This window comes from Lutra lutra, chromosome 16, assembly GCF_902655055.1.
Source record: "Lutra lutra chromosome 16, mLutLut1.2, whole genome shotgun sequence".
Taxonomy (NCBI): Eukaryota; Metazoa; Chordata; class Mammalia; order Carnivora; family Mustelidae; genus Lutra; species Lutra lutra.
Window position 1 is genome coordinate 30,505,767 of NC_062293.1, and position 14,555 is coordinate 30,520,321.

Below are 14,555 nucleotides of genomic sequence, written 5' to 3' on the forward strand. Positions count from 1 at the left end.
TTAATTATTATATAACATTATTAAATAAATCGAAGAAAACTACAGGGGTCAAAGGAAACTCTACATCACAAACAACCCAAATTCTTCAACAAATAAGAAGCAAAAAGTGGAACAAGAGTGTTATAGGAGGAAAAAAAGAGACAAGGGGTGTATCAACCATTGCAATGTGGGAAGTTTTTTGGGATGGGGCACATGGCTGGCTCAGTTAGTAGAGCATGAGACTCTTGATCTTGGGGTCATGAGTTCAGTCTCCACGTTGGGTGTGGAATCTACTTTAAAAAAAACCCAAACCAAACTGTGAGATAACATGGGAAATTTGAATATTGATTAGATGTTCGATATAAAGGAAAATTGTTGATTTCCTAAGGTATAATAAATGTATTTATATTTTTTAAAAATTCTTTATTATCTAGAGATACACACTGAAATACTTATAGATGAAATGATATGATATCTGTTACTTACTTCAGAATAATCTGGGATAGGGGTATTTATCAAACAAGATTGGCCATGGATTGATAATTATTAAAGCTGGGTGATAAGTAGGTGATAGCTTACTATATTTTTCTCTGTACTTTTAAACATGCTTGAAATTTTTCTAATAAAAAGTATTTTAAATTCAGATTCCTGGGTTTTGCCTCCTAGAGATTGTGTTGCCATAGGTATAAGGTGATACTCAGAAATCCAGACTTTTAACAAGCACCCAAGGAATTTGGAATCAGATGGCCCTAGACGATCATTTGAGCCAATTCAACCCAAGAGTGCAGTGGCTTGAAGGGAGGAAACCAAGTAGGAGAAATCGCAGTATCTTTAATAGAGTAGGTACTCCAGTAAGTATCTGAAAAATTTATTTGATGATCGTTACAAATAATTATCCCAAATCTTCATAGTGTTTGTGTATAATAATCACTCAGGGTGTGATTACTGGTGCTATTTCCTGATGTGGGTCTTTTTTCCATTAGATTTTTTGAGTCCCCTAATGCTTGCCTCATGAACCAAGGCTAATTCCCTGATTAGATAATCATCCTTGTGAATGCTTTCTTCCTAATCACAATGGTAGGAGAGATGTTGCCAGGCCTTCCAGGAAGGGAGAGACACCCAGTTGTGACCCATTAAATTGGCATCAGCTCTCACTCCACCCCTTCCAGGAGGAAAGGGGAGGGAACAGAGAGGTGACCCATCCATCGCAGTGCTGTCAGGTCACATCACATCTCACACACTCCACACCCCCTATTTCTTTCCACTTTTGAGATTTTTCAACTGGAAAGTGCCTCAGGAGTTGTATAATGAGCTGGGGTGTGTAGGGAGACAGGGCTGGTGACATGTCATAATGCAAACTAACTGAAAATGGGAAGGTCCTGCCATGGCTCCTCAGAACATGGGTCCCTCTCCATCAGTTACTGCCCCCGCCCAGCAAAGTAACATAAAAAGCTGCTGCTGGCTGAAGCATTCTGAGATTTCAAGAATGCTTTTCCGGGACGCCTGGGTGGCTCAGTTGGTTGGACGACTGCCTTCGGCTCAGGTCATGATTCCAGGGTCCCGGGATCGAGTCCCACATCTGGCTTCCAGCTCCATGGGGAGTCTGCTTCTCCCTCTGACCTTCTCCTCGCTCATGCTCTCTCTCACTGTCTCTCTCTCAAATAAATGGATGGAATCTTAAAAAAAAAAAAAAATGCTTTTCCATCCAGGCAAAGCTCTGCTGTCCTGCCAGCAACAGAAAAACAGTCTTCCAGAAGAATCTTCTCCTAATCTAGAGTAGCTCTAGGCTTCAGACCTGCCTGGGATCAGCTCACCTCAGGGTCAGTAGATGGAGTAGCCACATTCAACCCCTCCCCAATATATTATGAACTATAATAGCCTTTCCTCTTCTGCACAATCCAGGGAAACCTTGCTGTACCCCACTGATAAGGTAATGAAACAATAGTAGCCAGAGATGGGCACTGTTTGTATCCTGGTTTTATAGGCAGAGACCTTCAAGTTAAGGGTTTCAATGATTTATCCGTGATCACTCAGCTCAGGGTCAGAACCAGGATCAGGTAATCCTGCTTCAGACTTTGTGCATGTAACTCCCTAGAGGGTTTTTTGGTTTTTGCCTTGATGCAGTCACCTTGCCTTTTAAATCCTATCCTGCTCCTCCACCCCAGAGGGAACCTACCTTCCTGCCAACATGAACTCCACGTTTCCCTGAACATGTCCCACTTGTTCTCATATATTTCCCTTTTCTTTCATTTTTCCTTCTCCCTGAAACCCTTTCTTCTCCTCAACCCCCATTTCTCTCATTGAGATCCTTCTCCAGCTTGACAGACTTCTAGGATTCATTCACTGTTCTCCGTAAGGACATTTCCCTCTGCGTCTTCATCACGCCCTGCTGATAACATTTCTTGTCACTCACATTTGTTTCGTTTTCTTCTATCTTCCTTACGATGGCATCATGGCCATGTATGTACTTGCCTGTAGAATCCTGTTACACTCCAAACTTCTTGAGCCAAGTGACCGTGTACTACTCAACTTTTTATTTTCTGGGCATTTGCAACAGTGCTGTCTTACAACAGGAGCTTTAAAATTCTATTGATGTGAATGTGTGCAACCCTGCAATAATGTATAACCTCGTTTTCATTTATCAAAATACAATTAAAGTGTCCAGGGGAAGTTAAATGCTGCAAAGGATCGATGCTATGATTCATCCTCACACAGTTAAAACTAAAACTCCTTCAGCAACATCATGATTTACTCAATACCTTGAAAGTGAATCACCATATGGGAGTTTTGAATGTCTCGCTCCCACTTCTCCCTCACAGAGGTGTGGAAGCAGAGGGGACAAGACAGAACTACAGAGCTGCCTGGGGTAGTGAGTATATTCAGATGCTCACCCCTAAGCTTCCTTACCCTTTTGTGATTCCGGATTGGTTTGGGTGAGTGACTAGGGAAAGGGCAGCCCTCTGGGGAGATTAATAAACAGGTCGGAAGGATGAAGATCAAAGAGCAGCTTTGGCTGCAGACCATGGAGTAACCTTAGTAACCGGCAGAGGCTCTCTGATCTCCATGTTCCTCCACACCCGCTCTGAGTTCACACTAGAATTTGCCCCCTTTCCTGGGGGGTTACCACCCTTCTCAATTACAATCCACCCTTGTTTCTCCAAAACTCTACATCCTGCAAGACGATAGGTCTGCTGTTTATTTGCGTATAACTCACTATCTAGCCATCAGATAGCACCACCAGGAAAAGTTTTATGAAACTTTATGAAACTGGTATGAAAGCAAATGTTGGTTAGTATGAAAGTTCAGGGAGAGCTTGTTTCAGCTTTTTTTAAAAAAATTATCTAAAATGAATTATTTAAATTGCTTTTCTATAGTATTTAACTTCACTAACCTACAGCCAACTCATAAATCTTATAAAAGTTTGCCTTTTAAATCATCCATTGCATGTTGTCTGGGGTTTATTCCAGAATAATTTGGTGTGGTATATGGGAGTTGGGGGAAGGGTACAAATGACCAAAACTGGCCATAAGTTGATAATTGCTGAAGCCACTGGTAAGGGACCTGGGTGTTCATTATGCCATTCTCTCTTGTATTAGTTGATGTTTGAAATTTTCCTTATAAATTTCTTCTTTTAAAAAAAAATCATTTGGGGCACCTGGGTGGCTCAGTGGGTTAGGCCATTGCCTTTGGCTCAGGTCATGATCTCAGGGTACTGGGATCGAGTCCCACATCGGGCTCTCTGCTCAGCGGGGAGCCTGCTTCCCTCTCTCTCTGCCTGCCTCTCCGTCTACTTGTGATCTCTCTCTGTCAAATAAATAAATAAAATCTTAAAAAAAAATCATTTTGTCTTCAAATTCTGCCTCCATGTAATTCTAGTGTGGTTAACTTTTCTGTTTTGGAAGCGAGGAATCATTGTATTGGTTCATCTGCTCTCTCTGACTTCCTTATCATCCCAACATGTATTATCTGCTTTACATGTCCTAAGGTTGGCAAGACAAGGGTCTGTCTGCCTAGTTGACCTCAAGTACTATCCACAGAGTGGCCCAAGAATCTTGGGCATTGCCAGGCTGAATGCTCAGACTCCTTTCGTAACCATTTAAAAATATGCCGTGGTAGCGGGAGTTCTAAGCTTGAGGGTTTTATTTTCACTGAGGGCTTCAAATACTGCTGCTGGGCTGCAAATAGAAACTAGGGTGGTGGCTTATTTGCAAAAGTTCTGTGTTCTTTTCCTCTGTCCTCATTCCTTCTCTCTCTCTCTCTTTTGTCTTCTATTAGAAAAACATCTATTGGTGGGCGGTTACCAATCTGAGGGTAAGAGAACTTTCTGGTGTTAAATATTTCCAGGATATCAGTAACCAGAGGTGTTGGGACTGCTGTGAACAACACCATAAATTGGCACCCTGTGTCCCTTTTCTGGAGACTTCAACAATGTTATTGTTCTGGGAGGAAAACAAATTCAAAAGCTGAATGGGAGACCCTCTTTGAGGAGGTGACAGGTCGTGCTTCATAGGTGTTTTGGCAGTAGCAAGTTAAACCGGGCATTTCTTGAATCATACAAGCAGAGGGACTTGCCATCTGAGCCACAGCAGAGCTTGTCGTGCACAGACTACATCCAGAGTATTATCCTGCTCACTAGGCGATTCCCTGCAGCGTTAGTACCTGGCAGGCGTCGCCTGAAAGCCGCTCTTGGGAACTTCTGAGGTCTTGCCTTTCTCTGCAGCTTGTCTGATTCCATGAGGTCCTAGAGATGCCTTGAATGACCAAGAAAGTCAAAGTGAAAAAAAAAAAAAAAAAAAAAAGAGCAGTTCAACCAGTTAGAGCCCTGGGCTGTGGAGGAAGATGGCCAAAGAGGTTAGATTTACAGCTGTCTATCACCCCTCTCATTTTGCACAGGAAAGGCATTTCTCTAATCCACCTGTTCAATTATTTATCATGCTATGTGTTTCCTCCTAATTGTTACTCAGGCAAAGCCTTTATGTTGTAAGGGGACACCCTAGTATTTTTTAACGACCTTAGGCAAAGTGATTGACACTTGATCCTGGAGTCAGATGTTCCTAGTGACGCAGCTTGCTCTCCCAGTAGCAGAAAAACTGCCTGCCGTGATTAAGTTAGAACTGTGAAAGTGCTAAAATGTGTTGTCAGCCTTCCTCTGATGCAAGCACTTTTATTATAGAGTGTGGTTGCAGAGGAGTGAAGCAACACAAACCTTGCCTCCAAATATCCTTTTTTGCTCTGGACTAGCCACTCTATACAGAAAGGCAACATTTGTTGGAGGCTTGAAATACCAACGATCACAGTCCCGCCTTATCCAAACTTATAGTTTTTCTGGGTCGACCCCTCCCCCCTCGCTCTGTCTTTTTCTGGGTTCCTTTGACAATGTGACCCCAACTGATTTGTGCCTGGCAGGGTGCCAGTCTCTGAACTCTCATTAACTACCCCAGTCAAGCAAAACAAGAAACAATCCATTCTGTATTTGAACTTGAAATGGAAAATCATCTGTGTTTGCTTTTCTCGATAGGAGGCTGAGATGGAGCAAAAGGGTAATTCTATTTTTTTTGGACATGGGCTACTTCCCAATGAAAATGCTGGGGAACCTGTGAGCAGTGGGTATCAGACCCACTGTGACTCAATCCTGGCTGTCCATTCTATGTTAAAACCACAAAAAGGGCTTTCTCAATGCCACCTGCCTGAGTTTTTTCTACTGCTCTTCAGGGTTCCTAGGCAAAGGGTATTTTTAGGATGTGGCTGTCTCCTGAGGGAATAGTCTTAATTACTAATGATTCATTAATTTACTAATGTGTACCACAGCTAATGCAATGAAACCAAATACACATAAGGCTATGGCCTATAAAAATTAGTGATTAAATATAAAGGAAAGTGAAAGCAATAGAGTATGTTATATTCCTATTACTTTCACATTCAAGACTCTTACCGGTATTTATTCCAAATTACTATAGGCACTTTGTTCCCATTCTATCTTGATGCCAGAGATACACGAATCCAAATATATTTAATTAATACACAGATTGGGTTGTTGACCCTATAGGCTTTTATTGTTTTTGTAGAAAGTTTATGCCTGGACTACCTTAGCCAGACTTTCTTAATTCAATCACAGAATGTTTCTTTTTAATGCTTGGATTTCTGATACCTACCCATGTTTCACACATTTTACATGCCCAGTAAATATTAAGCAAGTGATTGAACTAATGAATGAATGAATGGAGAGGATCATCCCAGTCTGGCTTAAATCAACAGTTCCCAAACATGGCTGCATATTGGAATCACTTATGAGCTCTGTATTTTTTTGTTTATTTTAAAGATTTTTATTTATTTATTTGACAGAGAGATTGAGAGAGAGCACAAGTAGGCAGAGCAACAGGCAGAGGGAGAGGGAGAAGCAGGCTCTCTGAGAAGCAGGGAGCCTGATGTGGGACTCCATCCCAGCACCCTGGGATCATCACCTGAGCCGAAGGCAGACGTTTAACCAACTGAGCCATCCAGGCACCTGAGCTCTGTATTTTTATTTGTAATGTTTCTCAAAGTGCCCCTTTATTCCCCTCTCATTCTAGATTCTTTTAAAGCTAATTATTGCTCATTATAATAATCAAAGCAACTTAGAGGAGTCTAAAGAAAACCTGTCTCCTTTTCCCGGAATCAACACTCCAATGACGGACATGCTTTTAATGGGTCACCATGGGTTCTTCTATAGTTTTTATTTAAACAAGCTCAAATACACTTCCAATTTATTTTACAAGAATGGTATATGATAAATATTAGTTGAAAATTTGCCTTCCACATAATGTGTTGCAGACACTCTGCAATATATCCAAATTATAATATCCAAATAATATTAGTATATACCAATTTACGTCATTCATTTTATTAGTTACTGAGTGTATATAATACAGATGTACCATAATACATTCAAAGGTTATTTTTGGGTAAGTGTGTGCCAATGCTGGCAGTGCAGAAAGAAATATTCTTTTTTTTTTTTTTTTAACAATAACAGTTGTTTATTTTGAACATAACGGAAAGAATGGGGAACACGGGGAAAGAATCTGACTACAAAAGTAGAAACAGAATTCCAGAGAAAAACATTCCAGTGTTCCGTGGTTCTATAAATATTCTTATAGTTCTGTATATCTATGTAAAGATATAAAACTTATGATCAGATAGGTTTTCAGAAGTGAAATAAAGTTGGAATAAAGAACATACACATTGAAATTTTAATAAAATATTGCCATATTACCTGATGTCTCGCCCTTGACAAATCTATACTTAACCAGTCTTCTACCTTATTATAAATTTATTGAGAAATAAAACAATTTGTAGAGAAAAAACACTGTGGTTATTAATTTTCATTTCCTGGGATATTTGGGGTTTTTTTGTTTGTTTTTAACAGATTGAAGGTCTCATTTTGAATCTGCTGAACCAGAGCTTCTGAGGTCAGCACCTGTGAATTCTGGTCTTATAGAGCTTCTGGGTGAGTCTGAATTTGTCAGGGCTTGGACAGACATTTGGGAACCACTGATAAAGACAGTCTCTTGTTTGAAACATAAGCTGTATGGAGATGTAAGCTTCTTTTATCTAGGAACAAACAAACCAACCCTCAAAAGCAACAAGAGCTGTTTAGTGGAAAATGTGCATTTTCTACAGGATTTAAAACTACATATTTATTTCAGCTGTTGATGCAAATCTCAATTCACCACCTTAACTCTTTAAAAAATGTCTTTGTCCAATCAGAACAATAAAGCATAGCTGTAAGTATAACCAATTTCAAGGCTTGTTGAAACAGCCTTAGCTGTCTGGCCTGGGGGCATAGACCCCCAAGGGAGGGCATTCCACAGGAACCTATAATGCCCAGGTAAACAAGGCAAGGGCAAGGTGGAATGGAAAGACAGAAGACCTGGATCAGGGCATCTTATTTCTGTCATATATGAAATGTTTGATCCTAAGCAAACCATTTAACCTTTCCAAGCCTCAATTTTCCCATCTCAACGTGAGAATAATGTTTCATGGAGCTTCTGGAAAGAGTTAGCATGGCAATGAATATGGAATTGCTATGTCTACATCAAAGTACTATCCAAATGCTAACCAGCCCTCTATCAGGTAGCTTGATGCCATCAGGGTTATTTTTAAGATATGTAAATTTGGGTATGAATATGTTGAACATAAACAGCTTCTGACTGAGCAAACAAAACAGTGATAGGTAGATGGATTTGGAGGGGGTGTCTTCTTTTCTGATAAGACCAAATGCAAATTTCTATGTCAACCCATTTTCTCTGTGTTTGAAATTTCTCTCATGAGGTAAATTGCTGGTTTTCTACTAATATCTCATTTGAACTGATTTTCTGGTAATTTCTGTAGCTTTTTATGTCAAAGCATATTGGCTATGCTTTAAAATCAAGATAGATGCTAGTACCACTTAATAATATATTGAGTACCAGTCATTGACATAAAGCACTTTTTATCTGTTAAGTCAGTTAATAATTATTACAACCCTATGAGGTGTACAATTAATATTCCCATTTTGTTGACGAGGAAACTGAGGTACAAGTTTACTTGTATAGGACACAGAGCAAGGAAATGGGAAAACCAATTTCAAGTCTAGGCACTTTGTATCTCGAGTCCATGCCTCTAACAGGAGTGCTACACCATCTTCAGAGAAGATAATTATTGAAATGATGAGGAAGAGGAAGATTTTAGTTATACTATTTTTTATTTACCATCCCCACAGTGCTCATACATTAAAGTGAAGTGTTTCTGCTCAATTAGAACCTGAACATTTGGTTCTCGTTAAGTTTGAACCTTATGGATATTGGAGTTATTGAGCCTCTTTGCTTGGATAAAATTTTGTAATTGGTAAATCCCCTTAAGGAGTTTTTTCATTGTTGCCTAGAGCAATCGGGTGAGGTGGAGAGGCTGGGGGCTAATTCTCCCCATGACCTTTCAGCACTCACTCTGGGTTTTCCCTCAGGGCGTATCCCTGATTGTTTCTCTTTACTTACTCCCGTCACCTGGCCAACTCCTCTACCTGTCCTGCTCTTATCAAGACCCCACCTGCAGGAAGCCTTCTTTGATTCCCCCTAAAGTACGTCAAGTTTTCCTGCTGTGCACTTCCGTCACACCCTCCAGTTTTGGGCTGAGCCTGGCTGATAATTGTGAGTCTTGAATTTTCCACACAGGAAACTCAAGGAGGCCGAGAATGAAAGCACCAGATTTTGTGGCAGAAGATGCGGCTGGGGTCCTACATCAGTCCTATGTTTGTTAATAGGAGTGTCTTGAAAGGTGCAAAATGCTGAATTACAAGATATATTATAAGAAGACCTGGCTTCAGGTGGCAAATGATTCGGTAATCATCTACCTCTTCAGTCCTGGTTTCTCCAAACTGTTGACTCACTCTTTAGCTTTAGCTCAAACTCTTGACCCTGTATTGCTCAGCGTCTGGTTGGGACGTTTACTCAAGAATCAGGTTTTGGGGGGCGCCTGGGTGGCTCAGTGGGTTAAGCCGCTGCCTTCGGCTCAGGTCATGATCCCAGGTCCTGGGTTCAAGCCCCACATCGGGCTTTCTGCTCAGCAGGGAGCCTGCTTCCTCCTCTCTCTCTGCCTGCCTCTCTGCCTACTTGTGATTTCTCTCTGTCAAATAAATAAATAAATAAATCTTTAAAAAAAAATATTAAAAAAAAAAAAAAGAATCAGGTTTTGGAAGGTTAATGTGTACCAGGGAGTATCAACATGGTGGGTAAGTGAGTGGGTTCTGGAATCTGAACCCAGACCCTACTCTACTAACTGTGTGATCTCAATTACTTGGTTTAATCTGTGACTCTGTGTCTTCATCTATCAAATGGAAGTAATAGTAGTACCTCCTTCGTTGGATTGGGCTGAGGTTCAGATGAGATCGTCCATGCAAAGCGCAGAGCATGATGCTTCAAGCATAGTGAGAACTCTGTAAATGTTGTTAGCATGGCGAACTCAGCCTTCAGTTTTTAGCCTGGTTTCTGGTCTCCAGAGCACTTCCGGGAGAATTTATCTCTTGCCGTTTGCTTTTTCAAAGCCCAAATCTAATTTGTATTTTTCCACTCTAATCTCTTCTCCCACCTCTAGCCTGCACTGCCCTAGTAGAGCCCAGCTTCCGGGGCCACATCCCTTTTCTTAAATATATATTTTAAGAGCAAGTGTTACATCCACCACAATGACTGAAATGGAAGATTGAAAATATTTTGAGAATTGATGATGATATAATGCATCCAGAACTCTCTTGAAAGTTCTGATGAACTTTCTGATGAACTCTGATGAAAGAATAAATTGATTTTACCATTTTTGAAAACTCTGGCAGTAAAGCTGAACACACACCTACCCTTTAATCCAGTCTATTCCTAGTTGTATTCTCAACAAAGATGTGTGTGTACGCACACCAAAAGTCACGTAGAGGAAATTTCACAAGAGCACAGTGTTATCTGTTGCTGAATAACAAATTACTCTAAAACGTATAACTTAAAACAACACACATTTATTATCTCCCAGTTATTGTGGTTCAGGAATCCAAGAGTGACTTAACTGAGTAAAGGGCCATTAGGTCCAGTATGTGCAGTGCCTAGAGCCCACAATCCTTGTCAGTACAATTTTCTTTTTGTAATAAGTGAAATACATTCTCCTTTTCCTCCCTTCCCTCCCCTCCCTGACTTTCCCCTCTCTCCCCCCTTCCTCCCTCCCTCCCTTCTTTCTTTTTCTTTCTAGTGAAAGGAAGGGCCCATGAAGACAAGTGCCTAGGACCTACAAAAATCATAGACTTCAGCCCTGTGGTTCCTGCTGAAGGTGTCTTAGGAGGTTTTAGTAAAGCTGTCTTCTGGGGATACAGTCAGCAGAAGATTCCACTGTGGGAGGATCCCCTTCTAGGTTCACTGAGGTAGTTGCTGGTAGGTCTCAGCTCCTCTCTGGCTATTAGCTGGAGGCCTTAATTCCTCACCACACAGGCCTCTCCAGAGCTTCTTGAGTGTCCTCATGACATGGCAGAGGGCTTCTCCCAGAACAAGGCAGGAGAGAGAAAGAGAGAGAGACAGAGAGAGAAACATTAAGGCAAAAGCCTCAGTGTCTTTATAACCTAATATTGGACATGATGGCACATCAAGAGGCCAGGCACAAAGAGTACACTTTGTATGATTTCCATTTATATAAAGTTAAAAAAAAAAAAAAAGAGCCAAATGACTCTATGTATTAGAGGTGAGAATAATGTCCCCCTGGAAAAATAATGACTGGAAGTAGATTTAAGGGGGCCTTGGGGAGGCTGCTGCATTTAGTTTCTTCATCAGGGTTTTAGCTCTATAGGTTTGTGAAATTCTCTGAGGTGTACACTTTTCTCTATGTACATTATACTTCAAACAGAAAAGCCCGTGTCAGAGCACCTTTATTGTCTTCCTTTCCTAAAGAGACATTCTGGAAATGACATCTGTTATGGCTTGGTGTCTATCTTTTGGTCAACATTTTGGTCCTGGCTGTGAAACCTTGACTGAACAAGTCACTTATCCTCTCTGAAGGTGGTTTGCTCCTCTGAAGAGCTGGGCGGACACATGCCCTTCCAGCTTCAAAGTGTGATTGGAGAATGTTGGGTAACGTCAGGTACAGTTGAATACTGTTGTACACAAGATTAAGTCCTAGAGTAAGGGAGTACTCTAAAAATCAGCTATAAACAAACTACCCTTGACAGTTCTATAGATAAGTCCTAAATCACAGGGATGCCCTTGGAAGCTCAAAAGCCAGGTACTAGGAGTTCTCTTCTTTTGTTTCTCTTTAGATTTCTACCTTTGGTCTTCCTTTCTTTGGGGCAGGCCAGGACAAGATTGGCTTGAATGGCAGTGTGGGGGGAAGAAAAGGACTTTTTACTCTCCTAATCTTTTATGTTGAGGGCACCTAATTGAATGTCCATATTACATATACCTTTATAGCAACTCCTATGTATGTGAAAGCACTGGAAATTATAATCATATTAAGGAAATGTAAGTTATGATTCATCTTTGGAACAGGAACTTTCCTCAAATTATTTTGGGTCTAGAAAACCTTTATGGATAATGTCAAGGTTAAACAAAGTGTCTGATTAAAGTCAATTAACCAAAACAGGGGCTGCTTGATGCTTAATGACATGTTGGGATAATAATCAGAGAGAGAAAGAGAAGCTAAGGTCAACATTAGATGTTTTCATAAATAACAATTTTGTAATTATATAGTACTTTATAGTTTAAAAAATCTAAATCATTTCTTAAAAATTAACCTTATTTTAAAGATGAGGCTTAACTGCTCAAGGTCATCTGACTAGTTTTAACAGAACTGGGATTTATAGTCAGATCTTCTAAGTTCAAAACAATAATACTTCCCAGGAGACCAGGAGATCTCCCCCCACTTCATTTTATGAGTGGTGGTGGTACAAAGAGGTAGCTTTGAGGATTTGTGATCTGGCTCTCCTGGGCTTGTGCCCTGACTTTAGTCACCTGCATGATCCCTATGACCTTGACCATCTTCTCTAGGCAAGATTCCCAGGATTAATCAAGGCAGTGAGGTGGGAAGCACAGAGTTACCTGGGTGGCTATGATTCTCACCTAGTTAGAGACCTGTTCAACAGGATGAGGTCAAAAATTGTTCCTGTTTAAAAAAAAAAAAAAAAAAAAGTTCTTGTGTGACCCAAGATGAGTGGGGTTTAGGGTTATCCAGCTGGGTGAGACAGCTGGTTTCTAGTGCTGCACGATGGGGCCAGGTTTTTTTTTTTTTTTTTTTTAATACATATATATCTGCGTCATTCTTATGAATGCATTCCATATCTGCTTACCACTATATAATAAAACCTTTTGAAAAGACATCCTTGCCCAGTAAAGACATATGTTGTGAGATAATTGTGATATGGTAATTCACCCTCATGAGAGTTGGAATTCACAGTGCATAGGACAATCTTTGTGCCTTTAATGGGACTGAAGGCTCCCAGACAGGGCTCATCTGCTGACTAGGAGAACCAGATGTAGCCATTGTGAAATGGCTTAGGAAGGAGAGTAGTAGTGTGCTCAGTGGAGAATCTTCCCCACCTCCTCACATTTAGGAGATATCTTGCTGTGTCCAGATTTGATTCCATTTCAGTTGTTACAATTTGTCATTCCAGTGTTTCCTTTGGGACTCAGGTAGCAGCATGAGGCCCCCTGGTGGCCTGAAATCATTCATGAGTTTACTTACCAAGCATTTTGAAGGGCAGGTGTAGCTGGAGAAGTAGGAACAAAGGTAGTAAGCTCTCACCTGCACCTTGCTTACAGTTGAGGAAGGCAGAGTAGGATGACCTATTTGGGAAGAGCTGAGAACTAAAATATTTTCTTTTAAGAGAGTAAAATAAATGGACTGTGATTCTAGACTTGCTTTCTGATTTACACTTGCTTTCTGATTTTTCATTCTTTAGTTCATTTAGCAAACATTTATTGAATACCTACTCTGTGCAAGATGTTGTATTTGGCATCACATGAGGGTTAAAAAAAAAGGACATCATCCCTTCTAAAGAGCTTTGGAAGAAGTTAAAATATTTATGCCACCAACATGGCAGAAAATGAAAGGTACCCTCAGAGAATAAATGAGTAAAGACTGAAAGAAATAATTACTTTGAGATAAAAGGGAAGGTTTTTTGGGAAGCTGTTTTATTTAGGCTAGGACTCTAATGAGAAGCAGGATTTGGAGACGTTTAGATGGAGAGGAACAAGATGGCATTATGGAGGAGGGAAAACAGAAGTTGAATGTACATGGAAGCAGGAAACCACAGTCTGATTCAGAATGTTGAATAGTCTGATCTGACTAACTCATGAGTTTTCGGGCTGGAGTGAAATGAAAGCTGGATACATCTGTTTGGATCGGATAGTGGAGAACCTTGAACACTTGCCTGAGAAATTTCTTCATCAGCCATGGAGAGCCTTTGACTATTCTGAGCAGAAAAGAGGCATGTCAAAGCCCAGACTCTCTCCCATTGAAACCAACCCGGTGCTACATACTTGGATTTGGCCCAGTGAGGTGTGGAGGAGTATGGATACGCATGCATTTAAGATAATTGTGGTGTACTCTACTATAATGAACAACTCCAGGCTTGCCCCATCTGACCTTCAAAGCCAGGAGAAACGAGGAGGCCATCAAGGCTTCTCCCCTTTACAAAACTACTTGGGCACTAGGCAGCAGTCAGCACCACAGGGCTTTTGTCATATTTAATTAAATTCCTTAAGAGGGTGCTTCTCTTGAAAGTGCTAGATGAGGTTTGTTTTGTTTTTCTTTGCATTTCTAAGGTTTAAGAAAGGCTTCATGCCTCAGTATCTTCCCATACTCATTTCATGTGGTTTAAACTACATGGACCAGCGATATACCTGGCGACAGTTCTGGGGTAGAGTCCTAGCTGGGTTTAGAATAGCCCAATATCCACAGAAGTCAAGCAGTGATCTTACTTGCATTGTATTAGAACTAACTCATTTAAGCATCCTAAGAATCTACACAATGCCTGGCATAGAGTTGATGCTCAAAAAATAAGCAAGTATTTAACGGCTGGTGGAATAGATAACACACATTTAATA

The 14,555-nt window shown here is 40.6% G+C and overlaps 1 protein-coding gene across 1 annotated transcript in view; it reads left to right on the forward strand.

The window, feature by feature from the left end:
- Positions 1 to 14,555, forward strand: part of PCTP (phosphatidylcholine transfer protein) — a 105,422-nt gene that overhangs the window by 34,192 nt on the left and 56,675 nt on the right. The gene's annotated exons all lie outside the window — the stretch shown is intronic.